The sequence below is a fragment of the Cricetulus griseus genome, chromosome 2, assembly GCF_003668045.3.
Source record: "Cricetulus griseus strain 17A/GY chromosome 2, alternate assembly CriGri-PICRH-1.0, whole genome shotgun sequence".
In the NCBI taxonomy this organism is placed as follows: Eukaryota; Metazoa; Chordata; class Mammalia; order Rodentia; family Cricetidae; genus Cricetulus; species Cricetulus griseus.
The window spans coordinates 7392704-7406079 of NC_048595.1; the positions used below are offsets into that span (position 1 = coordinate 7392704).

Consider the following 13376-nt stretch of genomic DNA (forward strand, 5'->3'; position numbering starts at 1 on the left):
TGAACTGCTGGCTCTTCTGTCTTTATCTCCAAGTGCTGAGATCACAGGTGATCACCAGAGTGCTTGCTCATGGTGTGTTGTCTTACAGGCATGACCCAATACTCACCAGGAAATTTGTTTTGTGTATATCTTGAACATATCACCTGAAAGTTATTGTTTGGTACAGGATGTTTAGGTCCCTGTGTTCTAAGCACTGCGAATTACGGGAGCTGGCTGTAGCATTCAGATTAGAGATAGTCACCCGCTCTGCTCTGTCTGTGTCTGTCTTCCTCATTCTTCTCAAGACAGAGTTCTGCGTCTGAGCACCTGAGTGTCTGCTCACCTTTCTGCACTTCCTTTCCCTTGGGCTCTTGGAGAGTCAAGCCTTGGTAGCTCCCCTAGTGCCTTAAAATAGTTTCGTTTTGCAGTTGTTCTCAACAGTATCGCTGAGCCTAAAAAGATACCCCATCTTAGAAGGAGAAGCCCTTCAGTGAGGTGGGGGTTTTGTTTTGTTATTTTGCCTTCTAAATGTTGGGGTTAGAGGCATGCCCTCAAGGTCATTTTGTTTTGAATTTCTCTTTTGAGATAAATATCTTTTGGGGAGATTGTTTTGGTTGTTCTACCTTTTCTTTTTGAGATAGGGTCTTACTGTGTGTTTTGGGTTAGCTTGGAACTACTGCTGTAGTCCAGGCTAGACTTGAACATGACATCTCCCTGCCTCTGCTTCCCAAGTGTTGGGATTGTGTAAGTTAGCTACCATGCTTGGCATTTTGTTTGTTGAGATAGAGTCTCCCCACAGTCTGGCTGCCTCTGCCTCATCAGCACTGGCATTACAGGCATGCCCAACCAGAACTGATGCAAGCCTTTTTTTTTTTTTTTTTTAAATTTCTTCTTTTTGCCTTTTGGCTTTTTGTGTACCCCCCCTTGTGTTTTTTGTTTGTTTGTTTGTTTTTGTTTTCTTTCTTCCTTCCTTTCTTTCTTTTTCTTTTTCTTTTTTTCTTCTTTCTTTCTTTTTTTTTTTTGGGTTTTTTTTTTGTTTTGTTTTGTTTTTTTTTGTTTTTTTTGAGACAGGGTTTCTCTGTAGCTTTGGAGGCTGTCCTGGAACTCGCTCTTGTAGACCAGGCTGGTCTCGAACTCACAGAGATCCGCCTGCCTCTGCCTGCCTCTGCCTCCGGAGTGCTGGGGTTAAAGGCATGCGCCACCACTGTCCGGCTTGTTTTCTCCTTTTTTATTAATTTATTGTTTACATTCTAATCCCAGTTCCCCCTTCCTCCTTTCCTCCCAAAAACATATGGAAGGCTTCAGGAATTTGGGTGTCATCCTTGTGCAGGGGCCGAGCTAATCTTCTCTGTATCGTTCCAATTTTAGTATATGTGCTGACAAAGCGAGCCCCCCCCCCCTGTTTTTAAAGATAGGGTCTCACTCTGTAGATCCAGCTGGCTTAAAATTCTCTATGTAGCCCAGGCTGGCCTGAAACTTGGAATCTACCCGCACCAGCCCTCTGGGTGTGAGGATTGTGGGTAGGTGTACACTGCCACATGCTTAGCTTTTTTATATCTTTTCATGGGAAATTGTTTTGAAATTGATTTGTGATTTCGAATGCTGAGGAACTTGACTCTGTCTGGGGTCTGTGTTAGAGGGTTTCAGTTTCAGATTTATGTCAACTGTTTTTACAGTGCTTTTGTCAGGCAGAGCTTCTTATTTGACATTACAAAATTTCTTTTGACATTTAAAAACTTTCAATATTAGAGAGAGAGAGAGAGAGAGAGAGAGAGAGAGAGTGTGTGTGTGTGTGTGTGTGTGTGTGTGTGTGTGTGAATGCACACACTACAGCACACTTAATAAAGGTCAGTGAGCAACTTTGTAGAGTCAGTTCTTTATTTGCACTTCCCGTGAGTTCCAGGGATTGAACTCAGGTGGTCAGGCTTGCCTGGCAAACACTTCACCTGCTGAGCCAGCCTGCCTGGCTCCTTTGCTGACAGTTCCTTTGTGATTTGAGTTTTGTTCCATAGACTTCAGTAACTCAAAGTTTATTTTGGTCAGTGGAGTCCAAAGATTCAACCTTGTTTGTTTATTTATTATTTTAGTTAACAAAGTGTAGTATCAATTATGGCCGAGGTAGAGAAACTTTTCTTGTAAAAGCCAGACTGTGTGTTGGCTTTTAGGGCCTGTATCCATGGCGGAGCTATGGGTGCCCCTCAGACAGTTAGAGACTGATGAGAGGGAAAGCGGTGTTTATGAACACTGGCATTGGGATTTTAAACGCTTTTCACCTGTCACAAAATGATCTTGCTTTCCTCACCTCTGTTTAAAAACTGTAAAAGCTGTTCTTAGCTGGAAGACCATCCCAAAATAGACAAACGACCGGGCATGGTAGTGCATGCCTTTAATCCCAGCAGAAGCAGGCAGCTCTGACGTGGTCTTCAAAGAGCTCCAGGTTAGACTCTGCCAAAAACAAAACAAAATCCAACAAATTAAAATGAACAACAGGCTTGCTTGGCTGCTGGGTGTTTTCCTTCACCGACTTGCCCTAAAACTTCATCATGTGCTAGCTGTCTGTGGTGTCCTGAACTACTCTGTCCCTCAGTGTGCCTGTTCAATGTCACATTCCCTTTCTTAGATGTGCATTGTGTTAGAATTAAGCCACCCTGTCATCTTTTCAGTTATGCACAATGCATTTAGTGCTTCATGTTTATTACTTTACATATAATTTATAAAATTAGCTTGCCCAGCTAAAAGGAAAATATGGAATGTTGATATTTCAAACACTGGAGTCACATTAACCTTGCAATTAACTTAGGGCAGATGACATGTTTATAATACTAACACTTCTCCTAGGAGAAAAAGACAGTTATTTCCCCTTCACTTTTCCCTCTGTAGCTTTATGAACATCTGGAACATTTGTTTATCCCTTGTTTCTATAACTTTTGTGGGCTGAGCTTACGCCTCGCACTGCTGGCAGGTAGGCCATGCCCATCCCTGCGTACTCTGGAGACAATACTTTGCCCTTTGCCTTGTTGTGTTGTCCTTCTCTGGTTGTATTAGCTCCCAAACCAGCTCCACATGAGTAAGGCAGATGCGCCTGAGAACCCTTGTCCTGCTCCGTCTTAGTACTCGACTACATCTTTTCATAAGCCATCATGCCATCTGCTCACGCTCAGTCACATCAAGGAAGTATTCATGTTGTTCATTTTATTAAGAGTTTTCATTAAGAGTGGATATCGAATTATATCAAATGCCCTTCACTTTCGGAAATAATCATATCATTGTTGTCTTTTAATCTCTTAATATAATAAAATATTATAATAGGCAGTAGTGAATCATCATTGTATTATTAGCATGGATTCTAGTCAATCATGGTTTTTAATGTACTACATCTATGTGCTGTTGTTTTGTGCATTTAGCAGAACTATTTCTAAGTCTGGCTTTCTCTGGTGTTTGTGCTGTCAGCCATCATAGTTTTGAGACTGTTTGGAAACATTGGAGTAGGACATGGAGCTCTAGTTTATCAGAATGAGAGGCATTAAATACTGAACATTGCTAGTAGTGTGAATTCCAAATTCTAAGCATTAAAAAATAGGATGGTATTCCTAGTTTAGTAAGCTCATGAATACTACATATAATAAGCATTTCCCCATGAACCATGTAGTATATGAAAATTGTACTTTTCCTGGTTGTGTAGTGGGCTCTGATGGGGAGTTGGGGTTGCTTAGCTGTGTTCTTATCACTAATGGGTCCTCATGTTCTGTTCTGTAGTGTTCTCCTGGCACCATAAAGATGGCCAGGAGCCACTGGTTTCTTGATGCCAGTCTGGGAGCCCTGCACCCCTTGCAGTCTGTGGTGTCACTATGCTGCTGTCCTCTTCGTCTGCAGGTGCCCTTAGCTCCCCTGAACTCCATTTCCCGTTTCCTGGCTTCTGTGTGCTCCTCTTTGCTTCTCATCTGTAGGTTGGTGGAACGAACCCTTCAGTAGCTTCCTGAGAAGGTGCATGGGAGACAAACCTAGAAAATGAGTCTGCTTTCCTTTCCATCTTTGCTTGGCTGGGCTTTCAATTCTAGATTGGGAAACTTTTTTTTTTTTTAAGAAATTTGAAGGGACAAATTTGTCTCAGCAGCCAGTTCTGCTGCTGTCTGCTGTTGGGATGTCCAAGGCCACTTTGACTCAGGTGCCTTCCTGTGTGAACTGTTTATTTCCCCAAACCCTTATTTCTTACCTCTAGCGGAGTCCTGTGATTTTATAATAATGTGCACCAGGGTTTTCGTTTGTCATTCTTTGTGTTTACAGTGCTGGGTCCCTGTAGGCCCTTCATTAAGTGAGTTACCACTCTGGTTTTGTGATATGGCCTTAAATGATTTCTTTGGTAATATTCTCTCCTTTATGTTCTGTGTTCTGTTTCCCTCTCTGAGATGGATGAGAGATGTCTTGGGTTAATCCTTTCTTATTTCCCATCTTTTCAGTTCTACTTTATATATTTCCCCCAACAGTTTATCTTTTTTGTTTGTTTGTGATTTTTTTGTTTGTTTTGTTCTGTTGAGACAGGGTTTCTCTTTGTATGTAGTCTTGGTTATCCTGGAACTTGCTTAGTTCCAGACTGGCCTCAAACTCACAGAGATCCACCTGCCTCTGCCTCCCATCTGCTGGTATTAAAGGTGTGCACCACACCTGGCTTTCCTTTCTTTTATTCTCTGAGCATGTATCTTAGTCACTGTTTTATTGCTGTGAGGAGACACCATGACCATGGCAACTCTTAAAGGAAACCATTTAATTGGGGCTGGCTTACAGTTTCAGAGGCGTAGTCCATGGTCACCATGTTGGGAGCTTGGCAGCACACAGGCAGCTGCTTGGCAGTAGCTGAGAGCTACATCCTGATCCTTGGGTGAGGGAGGGGAGAGACTCTGGGCCTGGCATGGGCTTTTGAAATCTGGAACCCATCCCCAGTGACACACTTCCTCCAACAAGGCCACACCTCCTAATCCTTCTAATCCTTTCAAACAGTGCACTCCCTGGTGACTAGACATTCAAATATATGAGCCTGGGGGGGTCATTCTTACTCAAACCACCTCAGCATGTTGATTTGAAATGCTCTATTTCTCTGATGCTCTTTGCTTCTTCGGGTTCTTTTTATTGTGTTTAGGGGATGGTGGTTGTTGTTTGAGGTGAAGTATTTTTGTTGTTTTGATTTTTTTGTTTTGTTTTTCATTTTTAAAGTTTCTGTCAAATGTCTGATCTTCTTTAGCAGTCTATTACTTAGGTTGGAAGCCTTGTTCCAAATGTGATGGCACATTCCTATAATCCCACCACTTGGGACACAGTGTCAGGATGATCAGGAGTTCCAGGTCATCCTTGACTAGTGATTTTGAGGCTATGTGAAACCTTGTCTCAATAAAGCAAGCAAGCAAGGAGAAGGACGACAGACTGAACTTGTTAAACTGCTCGCTAGAGTCCATGAGGGCAGTTTGGTTCACTGGTTTCCCTCCCACAGTGCTTGGTTTGGTAAGGTCTCAGTGACACAGGGATGGAGACTAAGTTAGCAGCACTTAGTGTTCTGGCATCTGACACAGTCCCTGAATAATACCTCCATGGAAATAATAAGCCTTGAGCCTTACCTTTGAGCATACTCCAAATGAGGAAAGTAAATTTGCAGAGCTTGTAGAGAAACACAGGGGACCATGCCTATGACATGGAGGTTTACAGAGACTTTTTCATCAGCTCAGTCAGTCCTCTGTCATAAAAGAAAAGGTGTCATCTCAGATACAAACACTTGTTCATGGAAAGGAAGCACTAAGAAAGCAAAGGGAGAATCCATATGCTGGACTAAGATGCTTATTCGACAGAGGGCTTGCTTCCGGAGTCATCGGAGAACCACCACAATTGGCAAAGTCCAGTAGCTCCATTTCAAATGTATGCAAAGACTTGCACAGGTACCATGTTAAAGGACATTTCCAAATGGTTGGTGAACATATAAGAAGATGCCCAACTTCCGTTTCCCATGGGGTGATATAATTACAACCCAGTAGCTTATCATTACACACTGCTCAGATGCCCTAAATGGAAAAGACTGAGGATAGTAAGTGTTGGCAAGAACATGGAGCAGCTGGAACCCTCATGTGTTGCTGAGAGTGAAAAAAACCGTTTGGAAACCTGGCACTTTCTGCCAGTTAAATGCTTGTTCTGTGACTTCGAAGTTCTTGTGGACAGAAACGAGTCCATGTGTGCATTGAAGAAGTGTACAGGGTCTGAACGTCTGATCCCAGAGGGAAATGTCCTCTGGCAGAGGAGTGTCTGCTTTACAGAGCAGACCCATCAAGGGAGTTAGAGAGCCAGGAAAGGGAATACATCACTGAGTGATGAAACTCCGCGCTTGAAGGTTGAAGAATCCCACCAAAAGGGCTATGGAGGTAGCTCAGTTGGTAGAGTGCTTGCCTGGAATGTGGGAAGTCTTAGGTCAGTCTCCAGCCTTGTGTAAAAACCAGCCTGGGGCACACACATTCTCAAAAGAGGAGGAGGAGGAAGAGGAGGAGGAGGATGAGGAGGAGGAGGAAGAGGAGGAGGAGGAGGACTGACTGTGAGGATGGGGACCACGACCACCATGGTAATAATAATGTCAATGACTTTCCACCAAAAGTGCTGCTTTTTTGTGATGTCCAAGGACAGACACAGTTCATGCTGATGCCTGAGTGGCAAGGTGGTGCAGCAGGAATCAGGATCACCAAGTATCAGGACTGAATTTGATCCTTGAACTTGATCACCAAGTATCGGGACTGAATTTGATCCCTGAACTTGCCTGGTGGTGGAAGGAGAACCAACCACTTCAGTGCTCATTGGCCTCCACACTTGTCATTTGTACCCACACACATGCACACACACATACACACACACATGCACACACATGCACACACGTGCACACACGCGTGCGCACATGCAGTGAATGAATGTTAAAAACAAAACAAAACAAAACAAAAAAACCCAAGGAGAAACTGATGGTCAGATTCACCCTGAAGGAGCTTGCAGACTGCCAAGGGCAGCAGGTGGCATGCTGGGAAATGCCCCATGTCTTAAGTTAAGGTTTCTGATGCTGTGAAAAACAACATGGCCCAAGGTGGGGGGGAGGGGTGAGTTCAGGTTAGACCCCATCACTGAGGGAAGTCAGGGTAGGAACTCAAGCAGAGGCCATGAAGGAATGCTGCCTACTGCTTGCTCCTCATGGCTTTCTCAGCCTGCTTTCTTAGATATTTAGGACCACCCTCCCAGGTTGGAATGACCACAGTGGGTGGGACCCTCCCACATCAATCATAACCAGGAAAATGCTCTATAGCTTGCCTACAGGCCAGTCTGATGGAGGCATTCTCTCAATTGAGGGTCCCTTCCCGGATGACTTCAGCTGTGTCAAGTTGCGGAGGTGGGGGTGGGGGGAAAGGACCAATTAAAAATGTTTTTTTGTTGCTGGGCGTTGGTGGCTCACGCCTTTAATCCCAGCACTTGGGAGGCAGAGGCAGGCGGATCTCTCTGAGTTCGAGACCAGCCTGGTCTCCAGAGCGAGTGCCAGGATAGACTCCAAAGCCACACAGAGAAACCCTGTCTTGAGAAAACAAAAAACAAAAGTTTTTTGTTTTAGATTTATTTTATGTTTATGGGTGTTTTTTGTTTGCATGCATGTGTGTGTGCCATGTGTGTACCTGGTACCCATGGAGGTCAGAAGAAGGCATTGGATCTGCTAGAACTAGAGTTAGGAATGGCTGTGAACCACCATGTGGATGCTACAAGCTCAGCCTGGCCTTTGAAAGAGTAGCAAATGTTCTTAATTGCTAGGCAAGCTCTCCAGCCCCTGGTAACTGAATATTTAAAGGTGAGCAAAAGGCCTTTACATGTGTTTGTACAAATTCTCTAAGCTGTTACATAATGGCGTGCTTTGCACATTTAAATGTGAATATCATCTCAACTAAAAAATCAAACTACTATTACTAGATTAGAATAAAGTAGAATTTAGGATTTTTGTTTTGTTTTTGAATTGGGGTCTTACTATGTAGTCTGGCTGGCCAGAAGCTTGCTATTTAGGCCAGGCTGGCCTTCAAACTCAAGAAGTACACCACCTCTGCCTTTGGGTGCTGGGATTAAGAATTTAGAACTACCCAGCCCTCTGGAGGCAGAGGTAAGACCTGCCTGGACTACAAAGTGGATTCCAGGACAGCCAGAACTATTACATAGAGAAACCCTGTCTCAAATACACACACACACACACACACACACACACACACACACACACACACACACACACACCAAATAAATAAATAAATAAATAAATAAATAAATAAATGAAAAGAATTTAGAAGTAACTACAGTCAGGGTTAACAAATGGGTAAAGGTCAGGGAAGAAAATAAATCTGTGGCAGGTGTACATAACACACACACACACACGACCCAGTGAAATGGGCTGGAGAGATGGCTCATTGGTTAAGAGTACTGGCTGTTCTTCCAGAGGATCTGAGTTCAATTCCTAGCACCCACATGGCAGCTCACAACTGTCTGTAACTCTAGTTCCAGGGGATCTGAGTCCCTCATACCAATGCACATAAAATGAATTTAAATAAACTATTTTAAAAAAAAGACCCAGTGAAACAAAGAGGAAAAAAAAAAAAAACCAGGACAGTTTTGTGCATGAACAAGAGACATACTTAAAGTATGTGGGAAACTGAAACAGAGAAGAGGCGATAGTGAACAGTAATGCAAACCAGCAGGCGGAGAAATGGCTGCACTAATGCAGGTAGGCCAGAAGTTCACGGTAACAAATGATTTAAAGAGTGAAAAGTTGGGGCTGGAGAGATGACTCAGTGGTTATGAGCACACACTGCTCTTCCAGAGGTCCTGAGTTTGGTTCCCAGCATCCAATTCAGGTGGCTCACAACCACCTGTACCTCCAGTTCCAGGAGATCTAACACTTCTGGCCACTGCGCAGGCACCTGCACACACATGCACACAGTCACACACACTCACACACACTCACACACCTAATTACATTTTAAGAGGGAAAAATCAGCAAATTCTGTTAGAATGTTTAGTCCACCTACAAGGTGATGGTCGTCACATTACAGTATTCTATCAAATGTGTGAAGCGGTAGCTGTTAGAAAGAAGAGCATAAAGCCACACCATTGGTGATATTAGCAAACTGCAGGATTTAATAAACCAACAGGCAGAGAGTTCGTGGGAAATAATTAGATAACAAAGAACAAACTTGTTTTTGTATTAGTAAATAGAATTTGGTGCACAGAGAACAGACTATTCAGTTGTTCAGCACCGTTGGTCTACTTATAAAAATTAAGTCATTTGTCCACCAAGAAAAATATCCCAAGCCCAAGAGGCAGAAATCATATTATCCCCCTTCTTCTCCATGAGGCAGTAAAACAAAAACTTACAGCCAGAAACCCTGTGAGAAAACTCTGGACCCTCGTAAAATGTAAAACACAGCTCCTTTTGTTTACCTTGTTAGGATTTTTCTGATGTTTTTCTTCTGGCTTCTTGAGATGAGTCCTTAATTTATTTTCATCCTTGTTTTTTTATTAGGAGGATTAGAGGAGAATGGTGAGTAGCACCGCCTGAGATAGCCCTCAGAATAGATTCCTGAAATGAGGGAGTATTGACTCACAGTCTCAAAATTCCACACACACAGCCAGCTTCCCCAATAGGGCGTAGACTTCATCTCCATTTACTGCTGCCAGCGGCCACCCAAAAGCAAGCTTGCACAGATGACTTTCGTTTGCATGTATTCCATACCACAGTTACACTTGTGGATGGAGTCAGGGGTCCCACGTTGCCCAGATTAGCCTCAAACTGACTGTGGCCCTGGTGTCCCGTCCTTGGTTGTGCTGCCACGCCTGCACATTACCCCACGCCCAGAAGAAATGCTTGAGTTTTAGAAGTGTTTGCTCGCCCCCCACCTGTTTTCTCTGGAGATGATGCCTTACTTATTTTTAAATGATTTATTTATTTTTATTTTATGTGCATTGGGGTTTTACATGCAAATATGTCTGTGTGAAGGTGTCACATCCCCTAGAATTGAAATTACAGACAGTTGTAAGCTTCCATGTCGGTGCTAGGAATTGAACTCAGGTCCTCTGGGAGAGTAGACAGTGCTCTTAATCACTGGACCATCTCTCTAGCCCTTACTTACTGCTTTTTAAAACATTGTTTGTACATGTACGTGTGTGTCCTAATTTGCTTCCCTTCTGTTCTTATCGACATGTATATTCTTACATGAGAGCCACTGTGTTTTAATTGTTGTGTCTTTATTATAAATTTTAAAATGTTTGAAATCAAGGGTCACTTCATCATTTCAAGTTCTGGCTTCCAGTGATGATGGGGAAGCTTGTGTCAGAATAATACTCCCAACTATGAAAAACTTGAGTTTTGGAGAGAATTTTTAAAACATTTAAGTTACTGAAAAGCCACTAAAGGCAAGCATAAATTGGACTAGATTCGGCTCTTGAAGGTGGGGAGCATCTGAGAAAGCCACTTTGCCGGGCCTTTTCTTGAAGCACTGCCTCATCCATCTGAGGAGCTGGGGGACAAATTCACAACTGGTGAGTGGCCAGAGCCTGAGAATGGAGTCGAAGGAGAGACCATGAAAGAGGTGCTCCCAACTCTGCACATACAAGCTTGACTAAGCGCTAGGCTGTCCAGTGAGCTGCCTGTGCACAACAGAAACACATCAGGTCGCAGTAAAGAGCTCAGTGCCAGTCAGCCAGCTATTGTAGGAGAGGCAGCATTCAGAGTCTGAGCCTTGTCACGGAAGAGTTGGGCCGTCAGACCCCTTATATAAGGGACACGTGGGGGCAAACACTGTCCGCAGGACTAAGGCAAGCATGCTCAGCAGAGAAGCCAGGATCTCACTAGCTTCCCCCACTCAGAATTAGAATATGCTGAAAGGGAACACAGTCCTGTGACCCCGACTGAAGCAAAGCAAAGCGCGCGCGCGCGCGCGCGCACACACACACACACACACACACACACACACACACACACACACACACACACACACACACAGAATAAACTCATGTTAAAAAAGGAAATTGAATGTGTGGGTTTGGCAGTAGATTGAATATAACAGAAGAAAGGATCCATGATCTTGAAGACAGAAAGAAAGCATACAAACCAAAGTAAACAGAAGGGAAAACAGATTGGGAATGTAGGACTAGACATTGCCTAAAGTCACACTGCCGGGGTAATTTCTGTCACCAAAAGGAGAGAAGAATGAGGCTAAGAAAAATCCCCGATCATGATTAAAAACAAAACCACATGAACAGCAGCCCAGGAAGTGTGAGTAAACATGAGCAGGACACACATGCATGTTTATTACATGTATTTATTTTGTATGCCTGGGTGCGGAAATCAAAGGGCAATCTGTAATAGCAATTCTCTTCTTCCACCACGAGGCTGCAGAGATAACCTCATGTCACAGAGCTTGTCCAACCAATCACCATTTTGAGGACACCAGTTAATTTCTAGTGGGCTTCATGGTTTCTGATTTTGAGTTAACCATAGTTCTGGTCATTGTTCCTTTGTCTTTTTTATTCTTGTATGTATGTATGTATGTATGTATGTATGTATGTATGTATGTATGTATGTATGTATGCGTGTGTATGTGTGTATATATCTATGTATATGTATGTATGTGTGTATGTATATGTGTGTGTGTATGTATGGTATGTGTGTATGCATGTTTGTGTGTGTGTGTGTGTACTTTAGGGGTGCTGAGGCACAGGGCCATACATGAACAAGGCACTGAGCCTTACCTCAAGTTCTGACAAACAGAATGGTATTCAGGCAAGACATTCAAACATTTAACTATGTAAAGATGTGTTGCTTTTGTTTATGCTGTATTTGTTTAATTATGTGAAGATGTGTTGCTGTTTCACCTTGCCTGCCTAAGGTACATGATTGGTCTAATAAAAATCTGAATGGCAAGTAGCTAGGCAGTAGAGGGACAGGTGGAGCTAGCAGGCAAAGAGAATAAATAGAAGGAATCTAGGCTTGGGAGAAGAGAAGGAGTTGGGGGGGGGCAGAGAAAGAGAGGGAAACACCCAGGGACAGTCAACCAGGTAGCTGCCAGCCAGCCAGACATAGGGAAGGACTTACAGAATGAAAGAAAGGTAAAAAGTCCTGAGACAAAATATAGATGAAGAGAAACAGGTTAAATTAAGTTATAAGAGCTAGTGGGACAAGTGTGAGCTAAGGCCAAGCATTTGTAATTGATGGCAAGCCTCCATGTCATGATTTGGGAGCTGGTTGGCAGTCCAAAAAATGAAACGAAACAAACAAAACAAACAAAAAGCATGTTACAAGGATGTAGTAAACAGGTAAAAGCAGATGTGGCGTGAAGCAAGTAAGGCATCAGACTTCTCAGGAAGTTGCAGTTTTAAATGGAATGACCAGGAAAGGTCCCTCTGAAGTGACATTTTGAGAAACACTTGAAAAAATGAGGAAGCATACCTCATGAATTTTTAGAGAGAAAGAGTTCTATGAAAAGGGAATAACTTGTGCTTGAGAAAAATCATATCTAGCAAATTCCAGGAACAGAGGGAAACCTGTTGTATGGGGAGGGTGGCAGTGGTGAGAGTCAGATCACTACACTAGGGGAGGTGGCAGTGGTAAGTCAGGTTCCTGCACTGACAGTCTGTGCAGAGGAGAGAGTCAGGTCACGGCACTGACAGTCTGTGCAGTGGAGAGAGTCAGGTCACTGCACTGACAGTCTGTGCAGAGGAGAGAGTCAGGTCACGGCACTGACAGTCTGTGCAGTGGAGAGAGTCAGGTCACTGCACTGACAGTCTGTGCAGTGGAGAGAGTCAGGTCACGGCACTGACAGTCTGTGCAGAGGAGAGAGTCAGGTCACGGCACTGACAGTCTGTGCAGTGGAGAGAGTCAGGTCACTGCACTGACAGTCTGTACAGTGGTGAGAGTCAGGTCACTGCACTGACAGTCTGCAGTGGTGAGAGTCAGGTCACGGCACTGACAGTCTGTGCAGTGGAGAGAGTCAGGTCACTGCACTGACAGTCTGTGCAGAGGAGAGAGTCAGGTCACGGCACTGACAGTCTGTGCAGTGGAGAGAGTCAGGTCACTGCACTGACAGTCTGTGCAGTGGAGAGAGTCAGGTCACGGCACTGACAGTCTGCAGTGGAGAGAGTCAGGTCACGGCACTGACAGTCTGTGCAGTGGAGAGAGGCAGGTCACGGCACTGACAGTCTGTGCAGTGGTTTAGGAGGTATTGATCCCCCTGAGGAGTTTGTGGACTTACTTTGAATGCATTGGGAATCATCACTTCTTGGTAGAGGAGTGATGCTTTAATAGGCTCAATCTAGCAGCCATGTTTAGAATAAATAATAGCAGGTGGGAGGTGGTGGTGCAC

At 43.9% G+C, this 13376-nt stretch overlaps 1 protein-coding gene and 1 non-coding gene across 5 annotated transcripts in view; one reads left to right on the top strand and one right to left on the bottom strand.

Moving 5' to 3' along the window:
• Pex14 (peroxisomal biogenesis factor 14) overlaps positions 1-13376 on the top strand; it is a 143120-nt gene that overhangs the window by 90532 nt on the left and 39212 nt on the right. The window lies entirely within an intron of this gene.
• On the bottom strand, positions 1265-1371 carry LOC113833728. The gene has a single exon (XR_003481860.1). It is a non-coding gene; the product is annotated as a U6 spliceosomal RNA (small nuclear RNA).